The following is an 11,144-nucleotide window of genomic DNA, read 5'->3' on the forward strand; positions in this document are numbered from 1 at the left end:
ATGCTGCGATCAGGGTGTGTGATTACTGAATGGGTCCACTGATTGCTTTGGCATAGTTCTGGGTAGGATTAAGGCTGCCTCACCCTGGGTGTGAGTGTTACCTGCTCTAATGGCAGAAATCCTGGATGGAATATAAGGGACGGTAAGAGGACTATTGTTTGCTTGCTGCTTGTTATGGTTTGTGTCTGGGTATCCCCCCAAAGCCTCATGCAGTTATTCGGAGGTACTTTTCAGAGGTGACTGAATCTAGAGTTTGTGATTAATTCATTATCTAGGGCTGAGATTATGGAGTGCTGCACCCACCCTAGGATAGATGTAGCCTGCGTACAATAGAAGAGACAGAAAGAGTCTCCTCTCACTGCTCCTCCCTTTTGCTCTTGGTGCTTTTGCTATCTTCTGCTGCCATGAACTGTTCCTCATCTGCCATGCTTGTCTGCAGTGCCACCCTGCATTGAGCCAACCAGTTATAGACTGAAACTCTACAAACTGTGGCGTAAAATACCTTTTCTCCTTTAACTTCGTGTGTGTTGAGAATTTTATCTCAGCAACAAGAAAACTTACTAAGACAATCGTTGAGAATACAGAAAGCCCCCGGCATGTTGGTACCTGCCTGTGATCCCAGTATTTGAAAGGCTGAGGCAGGAAGATTGCTGTGAGTTTAAGGCCAGCCTGGGCCATAGCAAGATCACTTCAGCCATAGCAAAACTCTGTCTCAAAAAAGAAAAATAAAAAATGCTGGGCATGGTTGCACATACCTGTGAGATCAGCACTTAGGAGGCTGACATGAGTTTGAGGCCAGCCTGAACTATAAAGCAAGACCCTGTCTCAAATAATAATAATAAATGCTGGAGGGGAGGTTGTGGGGAAAAACCCAATGAGACAGCCAAGGGCCGGGGATATAGCTCAGTGGCACAGCACCTGCCTGGCAAGCATGAGGTCCTGAGTTCAATTCCTGGTACAAAAAAAAGTAGGATGACCAAGACTTAACCTCAGCCCGAGACATGAGATGCAGCAGTTCCCCAGGTGTCCTCAAGATTTGGGTAGAAGAAAGGCAGCCAGGAGACGTGCTGCGTAGCTTTCCAGTCACCCAGGCTGCAGTTCCCGGGTGCAGCATGTGCTGTATCATGGCTCTCCCCTCTTTTTTCCTCTACTCTGCTCTGCAGAGTAAATTTCTCTCCACTCTTCACTTTTTACTTTCTCAGACAAACTTTACCACTGCTTTTTGCTCATTTCATTCAGTTCTTTGATCGAGATTACAAGAACCTGGAATCCAGCCGGGCGTGGTGGCTCACACCTGTAATCCCAGCACTTCGGAGGCTGAGGCAGGAGGATCCTTTCGAATTTAACCTGCCTGGGCTACAAAGTGAGCTAAGGCCAGCCTGAACTGCATAGTGAGACCCTGTCTCAAACAGACAAAAAACAAAACAAAAGAACCTGGAATCCAATTCCAGAAGGAGAAACAAGCAATTCAGTAACATTTTTTTTTTTATCAGTATCGGGGATCGAACTCACGACTGCCTGCTTGCAAGGCAGGTGCTTATGCTGCTGAGCTAAATCTCCAGTCCCCAATTTAGTAACATTTAGTTGGAGAGCCACTTTTTAGAAGCAAACTACCCAATAATAATACAATAAAAAAAAAAAAAAACTACAGTTGCTACTGGGCATGGTGGCACAGGCCCTTAATCTAAGGTCTCTGAGGCTGAGGCAGGAGGATTGCCATGGGTTTGAGACCAGCCTAGGCTACATAGTGAGTTCAAGGCTAGCCTGAACTACACGAGTCTTTGTCTCAAACAACAACATTTGGAAAGGGGGAAAATAAAGTAGAACACACTAGGAGCTGAGGTGTGGCTCAGCACTTTCTAACATGTGGGAGGCCTTGAGGTCCAGCTCCAGCACTGCAAAAATATAATAAAAATAATGATAGTCATTCATCATGTGCATGGTGGCACATGCCTATGGTCCCAGCTACTCTGGAGGCCGAGGTAGGATTGCTTAAACACTGAAGTTTAGGGCCAGCCTGGGCCACACAGTAAGATTTGCTTCTTTTTCTTTGTTTTGTTTTATTTTGACACAAAGTCTTGCTGTGTAGTTCAGACTGGTGTTGAATTCAAGGTTATTCCTCCTGCCTCAGCCTCCCAGTGCTGGGTAACACATGGGCTCTTTGTTAGGTCCCAAGGTGATCAGTACAATGGAAAAAAGAAACAGGCAGGATAAAGACTCTTGGGGGCCGAAGGGAGGAGTGGGGCCGCAGAGTTAAAAGGAGAGGTCGGGAACTTGGGCAGCAGTGGCCTGAGGAGCGGGGCAGGAGCCTCACTAGCATGTCCAGAAGCTCAGTGCTTGGCAGGGACACAGCACAGGCCAGCGCCCAAAGGCAGAGCAGGCCTGCACTCTGCTCTGAGCAGCAGGGCCCAGCAAGGAGAGGCGAGGATGAGTGGTCATGCTCATGGGGCAAAGCTTCTGGCCTCCAAGGGAGCACCGCAGGCTTTCTGCAAAGGACAGCCAGAATCCAATTTCCATTCTCAGCTTCCCGTGGGGCTCACTGCTGGAGACTCAGCAGGGTAGGGGCAAGGGGCAGAGTAAAGGAAAGTGATCGCATGAAGAGACTCTGGCGATAAATTCAGGGAAAACCCAGAGGCATGCTGCTGCACACCTGTCATCCCTGTACTGGGGAGGCTGAGACAGGAGGATCTGTGTGACCTCAAGGCTAGTCTGGGTTGCATAGTGAGTTCAAGGCTAGCCTGAACTGCATCGTGCATAGTGAGACCTTTTCTTAATAGAAACAAAGCAAAAAGTGAGCAACTTAACTTTCCTGTAGAGCAGAGGTAGGATATGGAAGAAGAGAGTAGCCAGGGGACAGATGGCCGGGCCACGTGAAAGGATGAAGTTGCCAGCCACAGCTCTCTCCTGAGCTCTTTCCTCAGGCCTCCATGAACCAGGCTGCCTTGCTGCATCTCACCCACCATAAGTGTCTGCCTTGGAGCCACCCAAACATGGACTGAGACCCCATAACGCATAAGCCTAACAGACCTCTCTTTTAAGTCATGGTTGTCAGGCATTTTGCCCAGCAACAGGAAAGCTGACCTGTATACCCAAGTGGATGCATCCAGGAAGCTGTTGGGACAGATGAACCTAGGATTTAGAAGTGGAGCTGTGCTGGGGTGTAAATTTGGGAATTCTTTTTTTTTTTTTTTTTTTTTTTGTCTTTTTCCTTTTTATCAGTACCCGGGATCGAACTCATGACTGCCTGCTTGCAAGGCAGGCGCTTATGCCGCTGAGCTAAATCCCCAGCCCCAAGTTTGGGAATTCTTGCAGTCATGAGACTGTGACCACCTACGGCCTGGGTGTAAACGGAGAAGTGCTCAAAGGCCTGGTGAGCAGAGACAGGGCTGGGGTTGCAGCTTTGAGGTCAAGCACCTCCTCCACATATACAAGGACCTGGGATCAGGGCCAGGGGTGACTGCTCCTTGAACTCGCAGCAGTGCTCCTGCCTCAGTCTCGAGTGTTGGGATTACACATGTGCACCATGGCACCCAGCTAAATATGTAAGGTGTTTTGGAAGAAGTTCTGAATAGAGAGTAGGCAGCAGCTAGCTGTAAGGTTGAGGGCAGAAGAGGAGCTGCAGATCGGAGATAAGACAAGGCTGGACACAGCTCCATCCTGGGCAGCTGAAAGGTCCACGGGCTCGGCTGCATGGACACAGGTGTGGAGCAGCGTTAGACTTCAGAGGGTCGGATTTAACCTAGATTGTTAAGAATAGACAGTTTGAGGGCCGGGGATGTAGCTCAGTGGCACAGCACCTGCCTGGTAATGTGAGGTCCTGAGTTCAACTGTGGGTGCCAAACAAAACAGTCTGAGAGGAACTGAGGATGAGCACAACGGAAAGATGAATACGACTGGACGTGGCTCTAAAGCTGGAGAGCAGAAGCAGCAGGAGCATCCGGGGGTGAGGGACAGTGAGTGGTCAACACAGGCAGGAGGACAGGACGGTCCAGGGACTGGAGGCTGGGTTATTGGAAGCATCATCTTTGTGAACACTCAACTGACCAAGAATTAATACCTCAGCGGAGTGACGGTGAGCAGGAGTCCAGGGTAGAGCTAGGGGTTGGGAGATGTCCTGCACTTCACGTGAGAAATTAAAGCGGGGGCCTCTGCGGGAGGACGGGGACAGTGCCTGCACAGTAATGAGGAGGCATCCAGGGTCCTCTGACTTCTTCTTTTCCCTCGGCCTTCTCTCACTTCATGGGTTGTGGGAGAAACAAGGAAAAGCCACTAAAAAGCCAGGCAGGGGCGGCACCCCATCGAGGACCAGGCTTGCCCACATCCCAGAGTTCCTGGGAGCAGAGGAAGGCATTGGGGACAGGAGAGGAGGGTGCACGGGAGAGGCGTGGTGCACTGCCCAGGGCCCTACAGGGCCCTCAGGGGCAGTCCGCAGCGAGGACCAAATCAGCACCCGAATGAACGCGGGTTTCCGATGATGCCAGTGCCTGAGGTTCACTAGAGGCCCTGCGCCAGGGCCTGTCCGATGGCAGCATCGTCATGTCAGTAACCACAGGACACAGGAAGCCAGCGATGCGTGCACCACCGGAACCATGCAGCCCCGATACTTTTAACTTCAGAAGCAAGTGGACCCACTAGCTGGACGATGGGCGAACAGAGCCTGTGCTGGACCCCGCGCCGGCTGGCCGGCCGGGAGCCCTGCTGTAACTGCCCGCAGGCCTGCTCCCCTGGAAGGTAGGTAGGCGAGCGACGGAGAGGGCAGGGTGGGAAGGGGAGCCGTCCCGGAGCCAGGGTCAGCGCGGGGCAGGAGCTGCGGCCCGGGCAGGCCAGGGTTAACCCAGGTGCACAACCTTACACCGCCCACCCCAGCTCTCCCGAGACCTGCGCAGAGGGGAGGCGGCCGCAAGGGGGCGCCGTGGGCGGAGCGGGCGGCGCCGGGACTGGGCTGGGGAGGCGACCGAAGAGCGCCGAGGGGCCGGATCATGTTGGGCTGTTGGGGACCGGGCTCCTCGGGCTCCCTCTGACCTCGGGGGCCCAGCTGTAAGCGGGGTGGAGGGACGGGCGGGGTCCGCAGCCGCCCCGTGCGCGAGCTGGGCGCAGGGTGCCTGCGGGCGTCGGGCGGCCGCGGGGTGGCGCCGGCGCCCGCGCTGCCGAGGGAGGAGCCCTGGCTGGGAGCGCGGGGAGCTTTGTGGTTCCGTGTCCAGAAGGCGGGCGGGCGGGCGGTTGTGGGGTGTGTGTGTGTGTGTGTGTGTGTGTGACTGTCTGTGTCTGTCAGGAGTGTGTGTGCGTGTGTGTGTCTTCAATCAGGACACCCCTGGGCAGGGCTGAGGTGAGAGCAGGGTCTTGGTTGTACACACTCCCTTTGTGCTTTAGCACATCCCCCAAACTCAGAGTACTTTATTTATGGAGAAGGGGCTTTTTTTTTTTTTTTTTTTTTAAAGCTTTTTCTTGATTTTCTGCAGTCTTGCAATGTAGTCCAGCCAGCACAGGCTGGCTCTAAACTCAAATCGATCCTCCTGCCTCAGCCTCTTGAGTGCCAGGATTATAGGCATGTCCCACCGCACCCACCTTGTTGCTCATCTTCTGTTGGCTCTCCAAACAAAGCCAGTGCGAACATTTAAAGACGACACCAATGGTGGGGAAACTAATTTCTGCACTCCAGAAGGATGAGGCAAGACAGATGCTATTGCTCTGAGGCCAGCCTACCCTGTAGTGAGGTCAGTGCTAGCCAGAACAACATAATGAGACCCCCAACCCAAATAAAAGAAGGTAAGAGCAGAAATAGGGAGGGAAAGTTTATGTAGATGACAGATGATAGTGGCTTGGGCCAAGATGGCATCTGTGTAAATGGAGAATAATAACCAGGTGTGGTGGTTACACATGCACTTAGGAGACTGAGGCAGGAGAATCACCTCGAGTTCAAGGCCAGCCTGGACTACATATCAAAACTCTATCTCAAAAAACCAAAATAAGATTTGGGAATAGAATTGAGGGAGACTTTGGAAGCAGAGCATGTAGCATTTTCAGATGAGTTGGACATGGGTGAGGATGATTCCAGATTCAGACATGAGCCATGGTAGACAACAAAACTATTTACCAAGCTGGGGCAGGTCCTGACTTGGATGGAAAGTTAGAGTCAAGCTTAGGCCCCATGATGTTTTGAGTCAGTGTTACATCCTAACAAAAAGATAGGACGAGCAGCTGGAGCTTCCTGGAAATATTAGGGCTGCTGATGTCACTCCAGGAGCCTCTAGATTATATTTAATGCCGAGGGATTAGATGAGATGGCGTCAGCCCCCACGCTGCGGGCAGCTCAACCTCGGGAGGTGGTGAGGCCGTCCCTGAAGCTGTGTGGGACAGGCTGGGTGATGCAGTCCAGGCTGCTAGAGAGAAGAGGCCTCCAGGATGGAGTAGATGCTGACCAGCACCAGGGGGACCTCGGGGCAATGAGGAGGAGCCAGAGCCGCAGGGCTGATTCTTTGTCTGGTTAGCCCCTCTTTTCCGAGAGGCCCCCCTCCACCATGCCATCTGGCAGGGCCCGAGGCTGACAGACCCTGGAGCCCTGCAGGTGGGGCAGCCTGAGGGATGGGGCTGTAATTTCAGCTGGGGGCAGGGCTCCTGAGCAGCAGCCACCTGGCATGGGTTCCTCTTTCTGGTCTCAACTGCCAGACCCACCCCCAAGGGCTGCTACTCAGCGTGTCTCCCGGAGGAGGGCCAAGCCAGGGAGCAGCCACCTGCTGGCTCCCACCTGGAAAGCCACCGAGGCAGGAGGCCCACGTCCCTAGGGCCCAGGGTAATTGGAGGGGCTGCCAGGCTTAATTGGTGGTTGTGAAGCCCAGGAACTGCATAGAGGGCCCCCCAGTGTTTCATCTCCAAACCTCCCCACCAGCTTGGATGAAAGGGCCAGGGAGGGACCAGGTATTAACAGTAATAATTAGTTTTGCTAATAAAGCAAAGAAATGGGATTATCATCAAGCTCAACTTGTTCTCCCCTTCGCCTGCCTCGCCCCTCCTTCCTGTTGGCTTCTCCCGGACCCCCTTTTCCTCCTCCAGCCTTCTTTTTTCTTCTCTACCTTTGCCTTCTTCTCTATCCTCCTCTTTTGAGCCTTGGGACCTGTCTACCTCTCTTGGTCTCTCTGTGTCGGATGCCGGGTCTGGGGAGCACCCCCACACTAGTCTGCCTTGCAGGGGTGGGGGTGTGCGTTGTTAGAATACCTGTGCCCATTCATTCACTGGTTACAGAGTTACTGAACATACCTGTGCACAAGCAGTAGATGATGAACTGGATAGATGAGGCAAATTCACCCAGAGCTGACGTATGCTGGGGAAGATGGACTTAAACCATAAACCCACAGACACCCATAAGGTCACAGGTCAGCGCCCCCGCCTCCCCCCGCCCCTTGAAGGGAATAAGGCATTTTGATGGAGCAGTATGTGGACGGCTGGTTTAGATTAGGGGACAAGGCAGGTGACATTCAGCAGAGCCTTGAATGATGGACGAGAAGCTGGGACACTTCCGGGGGAAGAGTAACCCTCGCCAAAGCCTTGAGGTAGAGCAAAGCTGAGCATGCTTGAGGATGTGGAAAGAGGGTGGGGGTAGCTGGAGGCTCAGGGGAGCGGATGGGGCAGAGCTGGGCCCTGAGGAACCACTGCTGTGCTCCAGTTGTCCTGAAATTCATTCATTCATTCTTTCTTTCTTTTTTTTTTTTTTTTTTTTGTCTTTTTCCTTTTTATCGGTACTGGGGATTGAACTCACGACTGTCTGCTTGCAAGGCAGGTGCTTACGCCGCTGAGCTAAATCCCCAGCCCCCTGTTCTTTTTTTTGGGGGGGGGGTACCAAGACTTGAACTCATGACCTTGTTTGCCAGGCAAGCACTGTGTTACTGAGCTATATTCTAGGCGCCTGAAATTCTTTTGTATTTAAAATTTTTATTGTGGCATTGGGGATCAAACACAGGGTTGCTCTATCCTGAGCTACATCCCTAGCCCTTTTTTTTTTTTTTTTTTTTTTTTTTAGTTATTATTTTGAGATGATCTCACTAAGTTGCCCAGGAATTCTCAAATTTGCAGTCCTCCTCTGTCAGCCTGTAGAGTAGGCGGGCTTCCAGGCATGTACTAGTGAAACCATCCCAAAATTCTTAATTTTTTTTTTTAATCAGTACCAGGGATCGAACTCGCGACCACGAACTTACAAGGCAGGCACTTATGCCGCTGAGCTAAATCCCCAACCAATTGTTAATTTTTTTTAAAATATCTTTTGGGGGCCGGGGATTTTTTAGCTCAGTGGTGTGGGTGCCTGCCTGGCAAATAAATGCAAGGTCGAGAGTTCAATCCCCGGTACTAAAAAAAAAACCAAAAAACTTTTGATACAGGGTCTCACTATGTAGTTCAGGCTGGCCTTGAATTTACAGTGATCCTCCTGCCTCGGCCTCTTGAGGACTGGGATTGGCTGTGTGCAAACAGCACACCCAGCTCTGAAACTGTTAATTTTTGAACAGAGGACTCTGCGTTTCCACTTTGCATTGTACCCTGCAAATTATGTAGCTGGCTTTGGTTGAGGAATTGGTAAAGAAGTGTGATGTGTAGAAATCTGAGGGTACCACCACGCTATTTGGTGAATAATTGCAGAAAGGAGTGAAAGAGTGGTGGGTGGAGGATCCGCGTGGAGCTGGTTTAGGAGGCTGCCTAGACCTGGCTGCTGCTGACTATTCACCTAAGAGGTGGCCCCACTGTGGTGGCCCCCAAAATGCAGCACTTGTAAGTGTGTGCCAGGCCTGAAACAGCACCATGAGCTTGGCAGGGGCCAGACTTGCCCTGAGCTCAGCTTGTAGACCTACAGTGTTGTCTCCAGCCTAGGAGGAAGCAGGCTTGCCTGTCCTGTGAGGCCCGAGACTTTGCAGCCAGACTTGAATTCCGTTGTGACCAACACTGGCTCAGGGATGTGACTAAGGGGGCTTCGTGCAGGTGATTTGTTTCTCTGAGTCTCAGTTTCCTCATCTGTGAAAAATGAGAACCACCAATTAATTGTTGAGGGGATTAAAGAAGATAATGAAAGGAAAGCGCTTGCAGGAGTCGGCTTAGTAAATGTCTACAGTAATAACCCCAGTTATTGCCAGCCTGCAGTCTGCAGGCTTGGGCGACCCTTTCCTTCTGACCTTGAATGCCTGCCTGCATGGCCTCGAGCAAGCGCCCCGCCTCCCCACCCCGGGCCTCAGTCTCCTCCTGTTAGAGTGAGGTGATAGCTGTCTAACCCATCTTCCTCTGATGGTCAAGGCGATGTAACACAGTCTCGGGTGAGTCACCCTTCATCCCACCCTGTGGCTCCCATCTGGGTTAGGTTTTTTCCAAATCCACCCAAGCAGAAAGAAAAGCACCCTCCAGTTCTTGGTGGAACGGAGAACCCAGTCCCTGTAGCAAAGTGTGTCTGCGACACTTCAAGCTCATGCCCATGGTCGGGTGAGAGAAAGGACCAGCCAGCAGCCGCTGGCTGGGAGGATGAGCTGAGGGAGGACAAAGAGCTGAAGCCAAAATTCCAGTGGCCTGCTTCCCTCCTTGCCTCAGGGCAGGAAGTGGCCTCTGCCCAAAGGCCCCCTTTGTCTCCCACTCACTCTCTCTGGGGCTGATTTTCGGGGCCTCCAGAGCTTTGGGGGAACCGTGAGCAGCTCCAGCCTGAGAAGCAGAGCTTGGCCCCCCTGGGAGCTCTCACCTAAGCCATCCAAGGGGAGGTAGCTGGTCCTCAATGCTGTCCTGGTGGAGAAGGCGAGCCTTAGGGGTCAGAATAGTTGGGCCAAGTCTGGGCTGCACTGCAGTGATCCCCAGAACGACTCCATGTTACTGGGCCTCAGTTTCCAGATCTGCAACATGGGAGATCACAGTCAAGCTTCTCACAGTGCTGCCTGGAGAACTGAGTGCTCTTAAGTTCTTTCTGTTGAGTCTCACTATGTAGTATAGGCTGACCTTGAACTCATGTAGCTCAGGCTGGCCTCAAACTCATGGCAGTCTTCCTGCCTCAGCTTCCCAAGTGCTGGGACTGGATGTGTGCCACCACACCCAGCTCTTAAACCCTTCACGAAGCTGACACATAATGAGTGCTTTAAAAAGTTATTATTACTATTTTTTTTTCTTTCAGTGTTTTGTACCACGATTTTTCTTTTTGTTAGTACACATTTGCAGTGGAACAGTGGGGAGAATCTGGACACATATGGCAAGGCCCACGAGGGCTCACTCCAATGTCCTGGTGCCCCTCCAGAAGCCCGTCAGGTTCCATCTGCCACCCTTCGCTGCCACATACTCTGTAAATATTCATTGAATAAATGAGCGAGTGAATGAATGAACACTGGCAAACACACAGCAAAATACAGGGAATGACTTAGAACTACAGATCTGACAGACTGTTACAGCAGCAACTTGCTGGGTGGCTCTGCACTGCGACATGAGCACTTAGATGGGGCTGGGAAGCCACAGACACCAGGTCGCAGGGCTCCTTAGCAGCACCTCTGGGTGTCCGAGTCCAGTCCCTCTCTCCCAGTTCTGTGCTCTGCCAAATCTGGATTCCAGGTCCCACTTCTCGATGGACCCCACCCCTCTCCCTGCTGCTCTGGCAGGACCAGATCCCTAGAGGCAAACACTGAGCTGTTTTCTGTCACCCTCTGCCTCAGGATCTTTGTCATTTCCTCCCTGGTTCTCCTGACCTTGCAGAGCAACCTTGGGGCTTTCCTCGGAGGGGAAGCCCAGCCTGGAAGCAGCCTGTGGAAAATGTGGCTCGGTGTCTCCTGATCTGTCTAGCTGCAGAGGGTCTGGGAGCTGAGGGGGCTTTCCTGGTGGGGGGTGGGTGCTGAGCCTGGGACTCAGGAACCTAGACTCGGCCTTATTCAGGCCCTGTGGACGAAGACAAGGGACAATCCGTCTCTGGAGCTGTGCTTTCCCACACCTAACTGGGGGCAGTGCAAAGCTCCTGCTTTGGTCTTCTGTGTGGTACTGGGGCTGGGGGCTGTGTGCTGTCTGCTGCTTCTGGTCGGTGCTTGTGTGAGTGTGGTGGACGCTGGCTATGCAGGGACTTTAGAATGGGGTCCCAGGCTGGGTGACAAAGCAGATGAGGAAGCCAATCTCTTGTTAACAGAGACTCCTGCGCAGCACTCGGTGGCTTC

Source organism: Cavia porcellus, unplaced genomic scaffold (genome assembly GCF_034190915.1).
Source record: "Cavia porcellus strain 051 isolate PalLab524CR breed Dunkin Hartley unplaced genomic scaffold, mCavPor4.1 scaffold_21, whole genome shotgun sequence".
NCBI lineage: Eukaryota > Metazoa > Chordata > Mammalia > Rodentia > Caviidae > Cavia > Cavia porcellus.